Source organism: Urocampus carinirostris, chromosome 12 (genome assembly GCF_059441175.1).
Source record: "Urocampus carinirostris isolate Australia breed hairy pipefish chromosome 12, RoL_Ucar_1.0, whole genome shotgun sequence".
Taxonomy (NCBI): Eukaryota; Metazoa; Chordata; class Actinopteri; order Syngnathiformes; family Syngnathidae; genus Urocampus; species Urocampus carinirostris.
Window position 1 is genome coordinate 3,918,903 of NC_142360.1, and position 19,952 is coordinate 3,938,854.

The 19,952-nt window shown below is 40.2% G+C and overlaps 1 protein-coding gene and 1 pseudogene across 1 annotated transcript in view; both read right to left on the bottom strand.

Annotated features, from left to right (window-relative positions):
- Positions 1–19,952, bottom strand: part of fgf22 (fibroblast growth factor 22) — a 67,632-nt gene that overhangs the window by 32,453 nt on the left and 15,227 nt on the right. The window lies entirely within an intron of this gene.
- Positions 13,493–13,665, bottom strand: LOC148354690 (U2 spliceosomal RNA; annotated as a pseudogene).

Here is a 19,952-nt window from a genome sequence, read left to right on the forward strand (position 1 = left end):
CCATCTAAGTACTCGTATGTCTCTGTTAAGGCAAATTATTAATTGATTTTTTGTTATTTTTTATTTAGATTTGACCAGTGACTCAAGCAACCACCAGGAGACACTTGTGAGCAGGCTTAGGATTTTTTTTTTTTTTACTGTATTTCTGGAAAGTCGTCATTAAGTGTTTTCATTTCAGATCTATGTATCTAGATATGTATTAATTTATGTATTTTTCCTGCCACCATTATATTGAGTTATTTATAATTTTAGGGAACATGTTTTAAATTATATGTAACTTCTTTAAAATATATTTTTTTTAATTTGTTAATGAAATAATTGTATTTATTTATCCATCTAGGTATATATTGATTTAAATTCATAAATAATTTGAATATGGATATGCAATATAAAATACAAAAATGCACGAAACAAAGAGCCATTAATATGTCACAAAAGCAAAAGGACGTAATGTCATCGCCGCAAAGTGATGCTATGCATATTGTACAATACGATACTCAAAATTTTGTAACAAAATCGTTTTTCCCAGTATTGTAACATGCCCTGGTGGTTAAAGGATACATGAACCATGAACTGAATGTGCAGTGTATATAGCTGTAGCCTCACGTATTTTATATATATATATATATATATATATATATATATATATATATATATATATATATATATATATATATATATATATATATATATATAAGGGGCGGCACGGAGGCGCAGTGGTTAGCGCGTGTGCGGCACAGTTCTAAGGACTTAATGTGCGGAGTTTGTATGTTCTCCCCGTGCTTGCGTGGGTTTCCTCCGGGAACTCCGGTTTCCTCCCACATTCCAAAGACATGCATTTCAGGTGGATTGGCCAGTCCAAATTGTCTCTAGGTGTGAGCGAGCGAGTTGTCTGTCCCTGTGTGCCCTGCGATTGGCTGGCAACCAGTTCAGGATGTCCCCTGCCCACTGCCCGATGATTGCTGGGATGGGCTCCAGCACCTCCGCGACCCTACTATGGATAAGCGGTGCAGCTAATGAGATTTTATAAATAAATATATATATATATATATATATATATATATATATATATATATATATATATATATATATACATACATACACTAAATTTATTTAATCATTTTTATTTATTCACCCACACAAACTGTCTGAGTACACAGTTACAATTGAACAGACTTATAATTTACTGTTGATTGGATGGACTTTGATGATTTGAAGATCTGATTGACTGTTACTTAGTACTCAAGTAGTTCTGTCACCAAGTACTTTTTTACTTTTACTCAAATAATTATTTGAATGACTACAACCTACTCAACAAGTCTCCTTAAAGCCTGTGAACGCAACAAACGCTGTGGATATGCTGAAAGCCGACCCCCGTCCCTTGCTCGGCCCAAGCGCCATCCTAAAAAGGTGACATTCTCCCACACATACAATTCACAGGCTCCGTCCTCCTCTGTCAGGTCTCCGCAGCCCCCCCGTGTTAACCCGCCCCTCGAACCCCCACTACCCTTTTTCAAACGGGGCTGCTCGGGAGAAAGACTCCCGGGATTAGCCCAGGCCAGGTTCTTTCAAAGGCCATTAGAGCAAATTACAGGTATCCTGTTACCGGAGTGCTGGGACAGGCCAGGTGAGGGGCGCATAGGAGAGTAGGGGTCAGCCTGGGACAAAAAGACGGGGCCACCGGGCCCCACCATATCGGAGGGTCCGCCCGGCTTCACAAACTGCTAGGCCCGCATCCATGAATGGCTCACTTGATGGGACCTCAGAGACATTGTCTCACCACTGTAACTTTAGCCCTTTCCCTCCCCTTGTCGTAGTCCCCCGAAATACACACCTCCCTCTGATTTTCCTTCTTGTCTTCCGATAAATATGGGGAGGAAACACCGGGGGAGGGCTACTGTAAGATCAACTCCGCCGACGAAAATCGTACATAATAGGAAAATACCCAATACAGTCATAAGAAGAGATGAATGCGTCGAGGCATTGATTTTTGTTAAGGTAAACTTTCTGCCACTAGGTTGCATTAGTGATTCATGATGGATCTTGGTGACAGGAACAATATAAAATAGGAACTTAATTTTTGCTCAGTTTAGTTATTGTATATAACAATTGGATTTTTTAATTATTATCATTATTAGGGCTGTCAATCGATTAAAATGTGTAATCCTATAAACAATAGCATAATTTGCAAATTATCTCAGGATCAATCACACAATTTAATAATATAATCAAAATGTTGATTCATTTACAGGACATTGATTTTTGCTCATTTCAGTCATTGTATATTGCAATTGGATTATTATCTTTGGTGTTATTGCTAAAATACAATGTTTGTATTACATTCCTACCCAATGAAAGGAATTAAGATATTCGTCATGGCAGTAAACTAAAAACTATCCCGGCTGTCAATTCATTCAAATGTTTAATCGTAAATAATGGCTACATTTGCAAATTACCCCAGGGAAAATCACACAATTAAGCAAAAAATCTAAATTAAAGCCAATTGATATTGCTAAGGTGATTTTTCAGCCACAAGGTTGCATTCGTGTTTTGTGATTCATCTTTGTGACAGGAAAAATATAGAACTGGACATGCATTTCTTTGTATTTTAGTCAATGCAAAAGCACCACTTGATTATTATCTTTGGCCTTATTGGTAGACTGAAAAATTTTTTTTAATCATTGCCTAATTTAAGGTATAAATACGGTATATATTTTTACTACAATAAATAATTCACTGCTAGGGATTTTGATGATAATTTACAAATAACTTTGGGATCAATCACACAATATGCAAAGGGGTTGGTGTTTGATGGTGGATCTTCATGACAGGAAGAGGACATGCTTAATTCAACTTAAGAGCAAAAGAGTGACCCACTCACTATAGTCGATATACATAATTGCTGAGGGGATTTTTTTTCTGCCCCTAGGTTGGATTAGTGTTTCATGTTGGACCTTGGTGACAGAAACAGGACAATTTTAATTTCAAATTAAGATCAGGTAGAGTCTTGTTGACTCCCTGTTAGCTTAAGATGTAATTTTTAGGTTTTGTTGGTGTTATACAAAATCATGCATGGACTTGCTCCCTCAGATCTTTCAGATTTAATTTCCACCCATGTTCCGGTCCAGAGCCTTCATTTTGAAAATGCTGGTCTACTAGTGTTCCCAAGAGCCATGAAGAAATCCGCAGGTGAGAGAGCATTGTCCATTCGGGCCACGGTGTTGTGGAATGCTCTGCCCCCTGAGATTCGATCCGCAACCTCAGTGGAAATGTTTAAATCTAAACTTAAAACACACTTATATTCTCTATCTTATGGATGACCTATTTTTCATGTTGACAATACATGTGTATTATTTGGTATTGCAACATTTGTTGCAGCCTGGTCATCCTGGAATGGCGATCACCTCATGTGTGGTCCCTTTAGAAGGTTTTTTCATTTTCCTCATGTTGAGTTTTTCATTGCCCTCATGTAGGTTTTAGATCAGGGGATGGTGTCATAATAGTCTGTAGTTTGCAATCATCTGTTGTCTGTGCAGCCCTTTAAGACTCCTTGTGATTAAATAAACATGACTTGACCTGACTTATACACATTTTTGCCAGTATATATTATTACTGATGGGATTTTTCTGCCACTAGGTTTCATTACTGTTTAATGATGGACCTTGATGACAGAAACAGGACATGTATTATTTCAAATTGAGAGCAAAGAAGTGACCCAGTCATTCTAGTCAATATACATAATTGATGAGGGGATTTTTTTCTGCCACTAGGTTGGATTAGTGTTTCATGTTTGATCTTGGTGACAGGTACAGGAAAATGTTGATATTATATCAAGAACAGGTAGCACATTTGAGTCATTGTATAAACTTGCTGAAGTGATATTTCTGCCACTAAGGTGCATTAGTGTTTCATGATGTAGCCTGGTGGTAAAAACCAAACATTTTCATTTCAAATTCAGAGCATGAAGCGACTCGTTGACTTCTGTGCATTTTAGTCACTGTATATAATTGTTGAGGGGATTTTCCTGCCACTACTTTACGTCAGTGTTTCATGATGGATCTTGGTGATAGGAAACGTTTTATTTCAAATTAAGAGAACAAAGTGACTCCATGATTTCTGTGCATTTTAATCATTGTACATACTTCCTGAGATGATTTTTGCGACTAAGTTTCATGATGGACCTTGGTAACTGAAATATGTTTCATTTTCAAATTAAGATCGTTGTCTTCTTTGCATTTTAGTCTTTGGTTTGCAAATGCAAGTGCATAATCATCCCTCCCATATATCATCGCTCCAACTGAAATCACCTTGACCGTCCTTGATCAGTCCCCCGACGTAAATTGTAATAGCAACCACACGTGCGCTGTCACTGAATCATTATTAAGCTGATGTTGTTGATAAAAATGGCGGAGATGGCCAAAGGGGGTTCCGTATCCTGTCATTTTCTTGAGCGCAACCGGCCACACGCAACCTGTCCCAACCAAGGGACGACAATCTAGCTCAGGAGCTGCGGAAGTGTTTCATTAGCCAATTACCGCTGCTGATAAGACCCTCGTTCCCACAGTCCGCAGGGCTGAAGGTCAAATGTGACCAATTACCCCCCTGTGCTATTCCCCCTCGTCCGACAGATTATTGCTTCTGATTTTTACCCCCAGTCAGACAGACTGACCCAGTACTCTGCAAATCCACATCTGGAGAGGTCTGAGGAGGCTGGAAGTGTGCTCGTGGGGGGTTTAGGGGGTTATATTAACTGAGCTGAGGGGTTTTATATGCATTTTTGCCTAGTTGCCACATATGGCCTGTGAGCAGTTGATACAATACTTTACACTCTTCAAAATCAGTACGTGGACTTTTCCAAGAGGCATTGACTTGTACACAACTGGACTGCATTGTTTGAGTTTGTTTCATCCGAGTTGGCCATATCAGTTAATTGGGCCTGACTTCTAACCCTACACTATAACTCTAACCTTAAACCCCACACTTAACCACTGCTCCAAACTGAAGGTACACCTAACCCAAGAACGTTATTCTCTTGAACTACAAGGCAGAAAGTTTTGAAGTTGGCCTAACTAGGGAAACAGTAGCTGCCTTTCAATTTTTGTTTTGAACTACACGGAAGGTTTTTTTTTTTATAATTTTGATTTGTAGGTACAATAGACCCGCGGGATATGTCATTAATCTATTATAAAGTATAATACATTATAATTCACTTGTACATTGTTAAGAAATATTGTTGTAAAGGAAATGTGAAATTAAGTTTACCTTTGGTGTTACATGACTTGAGCTGGTACAGTTGAGTTTTGGGGTATCATTCTGACACGCTATGAAATAATTCCTTATGATTTAAATTAAGGGGCAGCACGGCGGCGCAGTGGTTAGCGCTTGTGCGGCACAGTTCATGTCATGGGAACCTGTTGTGGGTTCAAATCCAGCTCCAGACTTCCTGTGCGGATTTTGTATGTTCTCCCCGTGCTTGCGTGGGTTTCCTCCCACGTTCCAAAAACATGCATTTCAGGTGAATTGGCCGGTCCAAATTGTCCCTAGGTGTGAATGAGCGAATGAGTTGTCTGTCCCTGTGTGCCCTGCGATTGGCTGGCAACCAGTTCAGGGTGTCCCCTGCCCACTGCCCGGAGATGGCTGGGATGGGCTCCAGCCCCCCCGCGACCCTGATGAGGATAAGCGGTACGGCTGATGAGATGAGATGAGATGAGATTTAAATTAGTCGATTATCCTAAAACCGTGTTTATTGATCAGTTTTTTTCTTGCTGCTACAGAAATTCCGCCCTATCACCACCCTTGCTAACACCGCAAATTCTTGTGCCACAGTTGTCTATATTCTTGAGTTTTTTTCCAATTTTCCTTGCTATGTAAGGTCCATCATTAAACAGTAATGCAACATAGTGGCAGAAAAATCCCATCAGTAACAATATATACGGGCAAAAATGTGTATAAGTCAGGTCAAGTCATGTTTATTTAATCACAAGGAGTCTTAAAGGGCTGCACAGACAACAGATGATTGCAAACTACAGACTATTATGACACCATCCCCTGATCTAAAACCAACATGAGGAAAATGAAAAAACCTTCTAAAGGGACCACACATGAGGTGATCGCCATTCCAGGATGACCAGGCTGCAACAAATGTTGCAATACCAAATAATACACAGATATTGTCAACATGAAAAATAGGTCATCCATAAGCTAGAGAATAGAAGTTTTCTTTAATCAGGGAGGGGGGTGAGCAAAGTGCCTGCAAATCATGTGTTACATCTACAACAAGCTGGCGGCCGTCTATCAAAGGCTTCGCAGGTAGTTACGAGTGGATTGGCCCGCCCTCAGCTTTGTGGTCACGCGGCCTCTGCAGTTTCCTGGAGGCCAGGACGGTGGAGTCGGCATCAGTCTGAGCTCATTTCATCGTGCCGCTAAATTGCAGAGAGTTGCGTCTGCCGCAACCCAGATTAGGGATTCCAATCAGAAAGATACAAAGGGTTTGTTTACGCTTTTAGAGTCTGGCTTTCATCGGGTCCCGCCTGTCTACAATTGTCTGCGAAAACTGAACTGTGTTTTAGCGAGGGTTCACTGTAGATCACATTATCACAACCCTAGGGTTCCCGTTTGCCATCATGCAGACACCAATTAAGATGATGTTTAATTGTATAGCACTTAATCACAAAAGGTCTCAAAGGGCATTATCCACCGATTAGGGCAAGGAAAAACTTGAAAACCCCAGGATGAGGAAAATGAAGAAACCTTGAGAAGGGGCCGCATATGAGGTAATCCTCCTTCCAGGCTAGCTAGGCTGCAATGGATGTTACCATGGAATCAACAGACATTACACAGACATCATCAACATTAAAAATGGGTCAAAACAAAATGTCCAGTTGACAGCTTCCTGCCACAAAAGTTTGACCGATGCAGCATGTTCTAGATGATGGCGTACATCAGGTCCAAATGCCTGTACGATGGCTCAAAATGCATGGACTGTGCAACAACCAGGCTCATCCTTCTCCCTCAAGGGCAAGAAAACAAGAGTATGAGGTCAACATCACTCATAAAGTATAGAATATAAGTGTGTTTTAAGCATCGATTTAAACACTTCAAATGAGGTGACGGATCGTATACCAGAGAGCAGAGAATTCCACAGCACCAGAGCATGAATGGAGAACCTTTTCAAGCCTGCGGATTTCTTCTTTGCTCTTGTATTCACTAGTAGACTAGCATTTTCAGAGGGAATGCTTTTAGGTGGAATATGTGAGGCAATTAGATTTGAGATATTTCGGCATCCATAGAAACATATTAAAAAAAACACCATTACTCAAACCATTTGGTGGTCGAACAGATTATAGTCGAATATTGAGGTGTCACTTAATTTTTTTGTGGGACAAATAAATCAGACTGTGTTCGGCGACGGACTTTGTGATACGGTTGAGCCACAAAACGAATGTGGTCCGAGCAAAGGTGTGTTCACCAGTTTAATCCAACCTCCCGGTTTGGAAACACATTTCGCATATTTCAGGAATAGCCCAATCGAGTTTTATTATTAATGCCGTACTCTGCAAATTAAATAAACAACATCATTAAATCTGTGTCAGCGGACCAGTCATGAGCAACACAATGGCAGCCTTAACTGCAGTTATATTAATCCATTGAAACTTTTCCTCTCCATCTGATGTGCTTTGTTTCTCAGATGTTTGTCCATATCACAGCAATCGATGTCTATTTTTTTCTCTTTTTCTTGATACCTTAGTATGAGGTGAGTTCCACTGAGTGAGCACGGCTTACATTTACATTATTCAAATGAGACGAGGCAAAAAGACAATGACAGAGGTCAGGACTCTGTCGCAACTGTCACTTGCTCCACTGGCCAGAAGGCCTTGACCCAAAGGACAGGAGCAGAACAGGGGCAGGACAGGGCAGGTAGACACCAGGAGAGTGATCTCACAATGGGCAAAAAGAACTGAATTAACTGCAAAAAAAAGTCAAAGTTATGTTATTTCTTAAGATAATTACTATATAAACTAACTAGATGCCTGACCAATGCATCATGAAGTGTATTGGTTTGCTACTTGTTAGCGACCCGTTGTTGTAGCTGCTTGCCAAGTTTGTTGGGTCTGGTGCCTCAAGTTTGCTGTTCTGTCCACCAAAAAGTAAACTGCACTCATGCAGCCACGATCCATGATCCATCAAGCGGAACCGGCAAAGCACACTTGTTTCCTTCCTGACGGCTCATTTTTTTTCATGTTATTTCAAAATAAAATGAACTGCCCTATCGCAGTTGCAATCCATAATCTCCAAAACCAAATCACTGTGAGGGAGGACCGGCAGAAAGCCCTTTTTTCAGGAGTATATCATTGTTGCTCTTCTAAAATGGACTACACTGTTTTGCCTCCCATCCAACTTCCCCAGTCAAATACAGTATTGCTGAAAGTGGGGACCGAGAGGGCATTCTTGTCAGGCCTGGCGGTTCTTTTTTTGCTCTTACTGTATTTCTGCCTGTAATGGTCTGCATTAATGCGGCCACGATCCATGCACAGTTGTGGGTCCATTATTCCCGGTCAACTATCTCTAAGAACAGAGGCCTGCGGAGCGCATTTTTATCTAGGGTTCTGCTCAAGTATATCAATGTGGCCTGCCTAAAATGGACTGCAATTTTGGCCATCATCCATTATCCCCAGTCAACTATTGCTGAAAGTGGGAGGCAAGAGAGCATTTTTAAAAAAATGTTCTTTCCATTTAAAATGAACTACACTTGCATGGCAGTGATCCCCCTCATTCCATATTGCTACATGTGGGGACTGACAGACGGCATTAAATTGAGAAGTGACGTTTTCTCTGTCGCCTACAATGAAATGCACAGTTGTGACTGTGATCCCTTATCCCCGGTCGACTATTGCTGAGAGCAGGGGCCAGCAGAGCACATTTTTTTCTCAATTTGAGTCGCTGAAGTGTGCCATTGTGGCCAGCCTAAAATGAACTGCACTTTGTTGGCCGTAATACACTACCCCCACTTGACTATTGCTGAGAGCAGGGGCCAAGAGAGCAAAATTGTTTCATGCGTGGCTGTTGTTTTTTCAGTTTCTTTCCACCTAAAATGAAAAGCACTTGTGCAGCCGTAATCCATTATCCCCGATCGACTATTGCTCTGATCGGGGCTGGCAGAGCTAAAATTTGTTGGGCTGCTTTGCAGATTTTCGTGTGTTTTTTGTCCCCGGTAACCACAAAAAAAAAAAAAAACGAGGGATTACAGTATTTACAAAAAGCGCTTGTAGTTTTGAGTAAAACTATGCAAAATATTGACCGAGATATGACTTGTATCTTGAAAAACTCCAAAATATTCAGTCGGCTACTCTGTTGCTGGTTGATTAAAACAAAATAGAAACACATTAGGGCAGCATGGCGGCGCAGTGATTAGCGCGTGTGCGGCACAGTTCGAGAACCTCCTGTGTGGGTTCAAATCCAGCTACCGGACTTCCTGTGCGGAGTTTGTATGTTGTATGTTGTTTTGTATGTTCTCCCCGTGCTTGCGTGGGTTTCCCCTGGGCGCTCCGGTTTCCTCCCACATTCCAAAAACATGCATTTCAGGTGGATTGGCCGGTCCAAATTTTCCCTAGGTGTGAATGAGCGAGCAAGTTGTCTGTCCCTGTGTGCCCTGCGATTGGGTGTCCCCTGCCCACTGCCCGATGATTGCTGGGATGGGCTCCAGCGACCCTACTGAGGATAAGCGGTGCAGCTAATGAGATGAGATTCATTTTATGATTAAAATCATGCAGAATGAGAAGACATACGATAAGATACAGAGTTCTACAAAGTCAATTAAGTGTGAAATGCTAACAAAAAGACATCTTGACTCCCCCAAACACAACACTTAGTGGTCTTACATGAGTGTCTTCTAATGAGGAGCACGTCCTCTCGCAAATGCGAAAAACACACGCTTCCAAACGGATGGCGGGTTACAGTCTGGTTCAAATTAGTCATTCGGGAGAGGAAGCACACATCTTTTTTTCAGTTTCGGGTGCACTTGGTGCTCCTGCAACATCACTAGGATAAACAAAGGCGCAAGCGTGTGCACCCTCAAAGAGAGTTCCCCTTGGAGATAAAATGCAGGACCATATTTCTCGACGAGTCACTAAGCCTCACACTTCACGTGACAAAGTCATAAAGTTAGAATATAAGCAATGGAGTACTTGGGGTCTGCGCATTTTTTTCCATTTGTAATGCTAAAAAGTAGCATTTACCATCAAGTGGGCAATTGATTAATTTGCTATTTTCAGAGGACAAAGTACACCAGTAATTTTATGTTTTGTTGTTGTTGTAGATTCTGACTATTTTTCAAGATTGACAAAATTAGCTCCAACATTACCTATTCATGTTTACAAACAAATACATAATACAATTTAAAAAAAGAAATACAAAATAAAACACAACATTTTTAGAAAGTACAATTTGATTAAACATAATGAACAAATAATAAAACAAGCAAATTCACAAATGAATTAAATTCAGGAGCCACAAATTAAGCTTAAGTATTACGTTTACACTTAATCACACAAATAAATAATACATAAATGTATTTAAAATAAAAGGTAAAAAAAATAAAATTGATCAAAAAAATACAATTTAGATGAATCTTTTTAGATGAAGAATAAAACAAGCACATTTACAAAACTATTATTTTCAAGACCCACAAAATAAGCTTGGACAATACCTATTCATAAAATATAACAAATAAATAATACATAATGACATTTTTTTTAAAATATGATAAAAATTCGAAATCTTACATGAAGAAAAAATAAACACACAAATTCTCCAAACAGTAAAAAAAATATCCTCTCAAGTTTAGATTAAAACAAGACATTTTGAGAAACTATATCTTAACACAAGTACTCTGTTTACTTGCTTATGCAAAGCACTTAGGGAGTTGTTGTAAAGAGCCGAAATATCCACACATACTCCAGCATACTCGCTAAAAAAAGACTCATTTTATTTCCTGCCCCACCTTGAAAATGTTGCGGTTGTATCCATTCATATATAGTGTAAGTCCATGCGAAACAACATGGTAATACTGTATCAGCATGTTCCAGTCTTGCACAATAAACCCCATAAAGTCGACTTTTTTATGGCCTGATAGCCTGACACAGGTCAATATTTTTCCTGCGTGTTGTTCCAACTCTATTTATGTTTACCTGTGCTAGAAAAGAGAGCGTTTAAAGTCTAACGGGACTTTATACAACTTCCTGGTGCACCTGTGATAATAATAGGAGAGAATAAGGCTTTGCTGATTCTTCATATTACTTCCTGTTTGGGCCGAATCAAAGAAGACGCTGGGGAGGGCGGGTATGTCTGTCTTTAGGGCAACAGGTGTATACATTCCTTTCCAGTCCCAGCCTCACATATTTAAAGCTATTAGGTGTACGGTAGTCACTTATGGTTTGAAATCAAAAAGATGCTGGGTAATAGGATTTTTGATACATCTGGACGATTTCAGGCTTGGTCTTTGGGTCAGTTTAAGAAGTCTGAAATGGGTGTGTTTTTTTAAGAGTTTGGTTGTTTTTGGTGTAATTATACTCATTGGTCTATTTGTTTAACGTTTTCTAACAGTGCTCAGGCAGTAGATCTAAAAACAAAATATCCTTTTTGGAATTATAATTACAATTGTCTTGATAGTCATTGATTATTGGACTTTTTGGACTTATTTACAGGCCTTGGGTGTTGTTGCTGTCATGCACTTTCTAGACAAATTTAGACATTTTACCTTACCTGGGTATATATACCAGCTTGGTGGCCTTGGGGGTACAAGGAAGTTACTGGTTCGAGCCTTTGCTGGGTCATACCTAAGACGTAAAACATTGGTACCTATAGCCTCTCTGCTTGGTGCTTGGCATTAGGGGTTGGAATTGGGGGGGTTTGGTCACCCAACACATATTGCAACATGATTCAATGTTGGCATTATTAACACACTCGTCTACAATTGTAGCCCCCTCGCCCAACCGAACTGATTCTCTTCCAGGTCTAATCAGTAAAAAAATGTCAACGCCAAAATTTTACCTTTGTTTTTCAATACTATGCTTTATCATTCAACCTACATTTGTAGCCTACCGGTAATTATAATTTCAAATGATAAGGGATATTTTCTAATTACAACAAATTCACAAGCAATGGAAATTAAAGAAAAGATTTTCATCTGTAGCATTGAATGTGTTAACAATTTGTTCACTTTAATGGTTGAGAAAATGCAGTTTTACATTTGAACTAACTCACCACCAACATCACAAACATAAACAGACTCAAGTGGGAGCCACACATAAAAATATGCTTGCTTTAATTGTCATTTTGCTTTGACATAAATACAAAAAGGGTGTTTTAGCATTGAACAGGCAATAACATAGGATCAAACTACTAGCCTGGGCCTACTGAGAAAATACTGCACAATTTTTCTTTGGACGTAAGCTTTTTTACACCTTTACTCCCTTCTAACGGCGGGAAGGAGCATTTGCTTTGTGTTTATTTGAAAAAAAATCATAACATTTGTTAGAAATGAGCTTGTGACTTGCTTTTGAAAATGTGCAGACCCCAAAAAACAAATTTGCAGCAGACCGGATTAAATTATCCAACGGGCCGGATCTGGCCCGCGTGCTGCATGTTTGACATGACTCACATACATCGTTCATAAAATTAGAGGGGGCCCTCCTGGATATTCTCTGAATTCTAAACTAGGACTTCAACTGAATATTTTATTAATCCATCAAATTATTTTGTTAATTATTTAAGTAATCGAAAAAGAAAATATTACGTTTAAACAGAAAAAAACAGTTAAAAGAAATGCATACATTTTTTAATTAATTTGTTTCTGTGATGTCAGAAAATAGAAAAAAATGTTGATCATTATGAAAGAGAGAAAACTATAGTCATCCAAAATATATAGATAGACGGATGGATAGATGGATAAAAAGAAGAATGGATAGATATTCGGTTTGTCTCTGACACAGATAAGATAATTTATTTTCAATTCTGAAATATAATTTTAGTTATACTGGAGGTAGTTTTTTAGAAGCTAAACTTTCAAAGAGATTAGAAATGTAATGCTTTACGAAAAAAAAAAATTGTTTATTTTTTTGATAAATGATTATTGTCTGTTAAGCAATTTGTTGCTCCACCTCTATTCTATACAGTGGTTGGGGCAAGTAACCTCAAGCTTAAGATAATTGGATACCACAATTGATGCCTTGAAATGTATTGCGTAAAGATGGGTAGAGTTCCATCAGGAAAACAACAGTCTTTAGAACCTACGAAGCAGCAAAACGTCTTTTCCCACATTATTAATTAAAGGGGGGGGGATTTTTAAAGGGTTATTGTTCTATCTTCTTTATTCATTATCAATTATCCGTTATCAGTCAGTTCATAATACGCTACAAAGCCTAGGAGCCGGGACTCTTACTCTCAGCCAAAGGGCCAAGCTAAGGTCCTAGCCTTAAAGCCTTGCTGCGATCATTGCGAATGCACCGTTCCTGGAGGTACTGCAATACCGGGCCGATGCGTGGAGTGGACAGAGCAAGCTCTTATTCCACCTCCGGATTGCAAAAATGAATTTCATAATTACGGCACAGTTTGTTGTGACGCACATTGTAAAGCGCTTTGGGAAGTCATTGACTTGAAAAGTGCTATTTAAATGCAGATCATTTAATTTCATTTCAAGACTCTTAGAGTATCGGTGTTGTTTAATCAAGTGCTTCAAAGTCCCCAGTCCTGTGAAGTTGAGTCTCTTTTGTATCACCTCCACATTCACAGGATGTAATATTGAAGGAATTGGGTGCCGGAGCCAAAGTTGAACTATAAACCCAATGATGAACCCAGTAAATCCCACAGAGTAGTCGGAGCCAGACTGCCAAAGATCGTTAGCCACTAATTGCTACATTTCCAGGGTCCATTCACTATAGGCTACGAAAGTGGCGATGACCTGCTAATCTAGGCAGTATAGTCTTCAAGACTTTTTTTCCAGCATCTCGTTTTTAAAAGTTTTCAAAGGGTCAAGCTTCTCTGGCAAAAGCACTCTTTATTTTCAACTGGACAGTGGCGTGATTGATTTATGACATTACACGCCATTTTGGGAAAATCAACTCTCGTTGGAGACACCCTGAAGCATAGCTCACGTCTAAGGAGCAACTGGAAACGCTTGTCTCTATTCTTTCATTTTAACCTCAATGCCGAGAAGAACACGTCCCTGCCATTCTTCTTGTCTCGTTAGCATGCATCCTCTGCTGATGTCAACTACTAAGGCCACTTCTTGGACCAGGTGCTCCCCACCTGGTCCTGTCTGAACTGAAAAATATGCAGGTCTGGAGAGGTTTATGTCACAATTCAAATAAGGTTTTATGCATTCATAGTACAGAACACCCTTTGGTATGACAATAACCTGTTCTGAGGTGGGGATCACAAAGTGAAATTGAGCTAAAGTGGGGATAGAATAATACGTATATAGTGTGTTTCAACCCCAGGTGCCCCAGATGAAAACAGTAAAATAATGGTATATAGGTAGCACTACTTATGTGTAATATACTTCTATATAACCAAAAGGTTTATAAAGAAATATACGTGTGAGGAGAAAATTCAATTCAATTTACCTTTGTTGGGACATGCTTTGGATGGTTGAGTGAGGTAGCAGTTGGATGCACAGGTGGTAGGAGACACAGCAGTGGAGTAAAAATAAAACTGATTTAAAACTTTCCAATTGCAAGAACCACCATGCCCTTAGAACAGTTCCTTACTTTAATCACCTCCTTATTTTTAATAAAAGTCTCAATAGTCAATCGTTTATGGAACTTGGCAAGCTTAGTGATGTGTGTGCCTTATTGGTTTAAAACACTTTGTTTTCATAGTTATCAGGTTTTTACTTTTCCCTTCAGCATCACTGCAAACCTTGGAACCAATAAATAAAGTACAAAAATATGGTACTGTATCACTAAGTTGCATAGTCTTTACAAAGCACACAATAGTCTGAACGTAACAAAATCTGAAAAAGGCATTGTGGGAGCTAGTTCAGCCAATAACAGTTAAGCATTTTGCAAGCTGCCGACCAATAGCAGACAGGCATCAAAGAGACTCAACTTTACATACGCTTGAAGACTGCTCCATTTGAGTTTTATACATTTTTGGGAGCGTGAAATAATTTGTTGTGGATTTTGTATAATGGGGAAAATGCTGCAAAGAGGTATCAATATTCTTTCTATTCCACACCTCATCTCATTAGCTGCACCGCTTATCCTCAGTAGGGTCTGGAGCCCATCCCAGCAAACATCGGGCAGTGGGCAGGGGACACACTGAACTGGTTGCCAGCCAATCGCAGGGCACACAGGGACAGACAACTCGCTCGCTCATTCACACCTAGGCCAATCCACTTGAAATGCATGTCTTTGGTATGTGGGAGGAAACCGGAGTGCCCGGAGGAAACCCACGCAAGCACGGGAAGAACATACAAACCCCGCACAGGAAGTCCGGTAGCTGGATTTGAACCCACACAGGAGGTTCCCAAGACCTTAGAACTGTGCCGCACACGCGCTAACCACCACATAGTGAAAACGTCAAAAGGTGTTATTGGCGTATCCCAGGGGTCTACTCTACCTTGATCTGGAGTGGAATCAATTCCCACTAAAATGTCACAATAGCCCTTGATTGGCTTGTGATCATCCAGGATTTTATAAAGTAAATGACCTACCGTAGACTTCACCACCAAATGTTACCATTGGGAGTCCTACCGTGACTGAAGAACTAACACTAAAGACATTTTGACTCTTTTCCACAATATTTTCCATCTGGGTGCAGGATTCACTTTGACACTTTACTCATGCACTCAGATGTTGGGCACCACCCAACTCAAACGTGAACTCAGAAAACCCAACACATGCTAAACGGGAGGGAAAACTTACTAAACATTACGCCCTGGTAGAAAACAGAACTGCTGCGGACAAACTATATACAACCTTAATGCTCAGGGTTAATGAGTGTTTTGTAAGAATCGTGTGGTTAATAATAATAATAATAATAATAATAATAATAATAATAATAATAATAATAATAATAATACACTGTAGCATGATTTATATTATTTATTGTTACAACTCTTTACTTCCAAGTGCCTTTCCGCTTTTTGTTGTTTTGTTTTTACTTCCCAGCTTTAAAATTTGTTAATGCAACTCATTATAAAGCTGTTGCTAGGCTAGGCACTGCTGTCCGTTTAACAGCCTATGACCTGGGACAGGATATGATGCGTACCTGCTTCTTGTAAACACAGGGTGTGTGTTTTCACCTCTCAATCACGTTGTACTTCTACGTATGCATGCTAAAAGAAAAACAAATGAAGGAGTTGGATATTTTTAGCACCTTTAGCAATTATGTGAGAATGTTTCTTTAGCTGGTGCGGTTGCTTTGGTTTTGACGTCTGTTTTGGTACCTTTCATGCTACAGGTGACTTTAAGTTATGGTGTGAGGCGTTAAACAGGAAGTTGTGACAACGTAAATTACAATTAAATGTGTTTTTGCGATTTTAATAGTAAAGCTACTACAGTGACTAGGGTAGTAGCAAACCAAGAAGTTTCTTCAAAGGTCCTGTAAGATTGAAGCAGGCATAAAAGCCATCCTTTGATTTACATCATCTTATCTGGGGTCAGTTCACAGGGCCAACAGTCCTAGTAGGGAAGAACAGACCTCCTAGTCCCCAGCCACTTTGTCCAGCTCCTCTGTCATCTTCCTGAGGTGTAAGAGGCCAGCTGAGTGACATTATCTTTTCCGTATCTCCTAGATCCCCCTTGGGGCATTTTGCTGGCGGTACATTCCCTGAACTCTTACCAGGAGTCCAGGAGACATCTGAACCAGAGGCCCAAGCCCCCTCATTCAGACCTAGTTCCTCATACCTATCAACCTGTACGGTTTTACCATACAAAGTACGTTTTTTTATGCATTTTAAGACAAGTATGACGTACAAGGAAATCTGTAAGGGAAAACGCAAAATTTGTCAATGATGGGTACCATCCGGTATACACCAACTATCACGAAACGGCAAATCTATTAAGTCTAACGAGTTCGCCGCAGAAGCCTCTATCTCGGTATCGTTTTTTTTCGTTGCAAACGAAGCGAGCGGTTTGATACTACTGTGCGCATGCGTCTGCCGCCTGGGGATTTCCCATTATGCATCATTCTGAAATAAAAAATATGGTGTACGATTAGTTTGTATTTTGTATAATAATAATAATAATAATTTCCTTTGTATTGTCATTCTTTTTTGTAAGAACGAAATGTCGATACACCTGACCCGTTGTAGCGAGCCGATGCAGCCGCAGCCAACAGAGGGCGCCGCCATTTGGGAAATTACGACAGTTTGTACGGGCATGGAACCGTGGAGGTTGACAGGTATGGTTCCTCCAGTATGTTCTGGGTTATCCTTGGGGGCTCCTGCTGGTGGACATGCCCAGAGCACCTCACCAGGAACATGTCCAAGATGCCTTGGCCACCTAACCCTAAACCTCCCTGTCCCCAGCCTCTTGGTCCAGCTCCTCTGACTAGATCTGTGTTATTTCCCAGACTAGCCAAGAGACATAGACTCTCGAATATGTCTATGGTCATCTTTGAGGCCTTCTATCGAAGGAAGGTGCCAAGAGCACCTCACCAGGAGGTGGCTAGGAGGCAGATAAAACAGATTCGTCAGCCAATTTAAACGAGACAACCCTGTCCCCACTTTGCCGAGATCCCGAGTGTATCCAAGGCTATTTGAACGACACAATATCTGGTATGCCCTCAAAGCTCCTGCTATAAGGGGCATGTTGATACACCTTCCATCACTAGATTCCCTGTCCCCAGCCTCCATTTCCAGTTCCTCTGAATATTCTCTCCATCTTGGATCATCTTTGGAGCTTCCAGCTGGCAGTAGAGGCTCAAAGCACCTCACCAGGAATTTGTCCAGGAGGCAGATAAACCAAATTCTCCAGCCACCTCCACCCATAACTCTATATCCCAGGCTACATTATCAAGATACTCTGACTTTCGAAAGCGTTACCGTCCTTGCTGAGAACATGGTCTCTCCAGTGCTATTGTCTCCAGGACATGCCTAGAACATTTCATTAAATGTTGAGGAGACATCCAAACCAGATGACCGAGCCACTTCAACTGATTGCTCTCAGGGTAGCAGCGGTTGTCACCATAGGTGAGGTCAGAAACTTATGTAGACTAGCGAATCAAAACATGAAAATCAGTTCCTTTGTAATACGGTTAAATACCTACTAGGTTAGCTCACACCTTGCACCACTGCTGTTAATAACCATCAGGACAAAGATGGTTGTTTGTGTGCATTTGAGTGGATATTTGTGTACATTAGTACATGTGTGCACATGCAAAGGCGAGAAACGTCTCCCTCCAAACACTTTTAAGAGATAAATGATACGTTGACAGACCACCCTAGATCCGACAAGGGCTCCTCAAAAGAAAACATCAATCTGAAGGTGAAGGCTCTTTTATCATAATCTGACATTCAAGACCCCCCGCTGTTCTTTTTCGTTGTTTGTTTCCGAGTTGTCTCCATCCACGTTTCATCCCTGTGGCCTAATCTCTCAGCTGTTCCATGCCACTGTTCCATTGGGATTGTTTCACAATTTTCCAGCCCTCAATTAGCAACATCGCTTGTTGACTATTCCCAACTGTTTTCGCACCTGAAAGTGGGCTGGAAAAACTGAGTGGCGTGGAGGCGAAGGCGACAAGGCCCATGCCGGTGTGAGACGGGGGTCAGCCAACTTCTAAAGCGGACTTTTGTGGTAGCAGGAGTTTGTTGGGTGTCCGATTCTTAGCTGTGGTCATTAAATATGGATGACCTCGCAGTCTAATCTACACGAGTGCCGACATATCGATATCAAGGAATCATGTGAGTCAGGAGGCTTTAACCCATTTAGTGCCAGACGTTTCTCTCAAATAGGAAGTGCCGGTGCCAGACAATTTTTGCTATTTTGACTTATTTTTTAAGGCCTCGAGAGATTTTTAGCTTTGTAGCTATATAGTCATAGGACACGTCAAAAGAAAGCTTGAACCCTCATCTCTCATTGGAAAAAGGTATGGTTCTAGCTTTAACCATTGTGCAGTAAACAACAGTTGAAAAACAGCTAATTGTGAAAGCATGCATTTCAAGTGGAACTTTTACTTTGGTGCTTTTATGATTAAATATATATTTGTGAAACTTCCAATATCTTAGAATTTCTTTCCATAAACCCAAGGGCACTTTGTTTACTTAATAACATTTTACTGCAAGAACTCTGAACTTAAGCATGATCTTTTCAGCCCTAGATGTTTCCAGTGTAGGCATAACATGATTTGGGTCATCATGGCAATCGTGGACGTGCACGAAAAGTTATCCCTCTCCGTCCCAATGATGAGCAAGGGATTTCATGATCTTTTTTAGAACAAAAGCTTTGTAGCATTTACTGTCTACAGTATATCTATGTTATATCTTCACTGTTCTCACCACACTGCGTAATATGCATAGATAGATAGATAGATAGATAGATAGATAGATAGATAGATAGATAGATAGATAGATAGATAGATAGATAGATAGATAGATAGATAGATAGATAGATAGATAGATAGATAGATAGATAGATAGATAGATAGATAGATAGATAGATAGATAGATAGATAGATAGATAGATAGATAGATAGATACATACATACACACATACATACACACATACATACACACATACACACATACACACATACACACATACACACATACATACACACACACACACACACACACACACACACACACACACACACACACACACACACACATTATTCATCCCCGGAGGGAAATTCACATTTCCAGCAGCATCCCTGAGCTGAGAACAATACAATAATAAAGCAAAAATAATACAATATACAAACACCCTGTGTGACGTGCAAATGCCCACTGT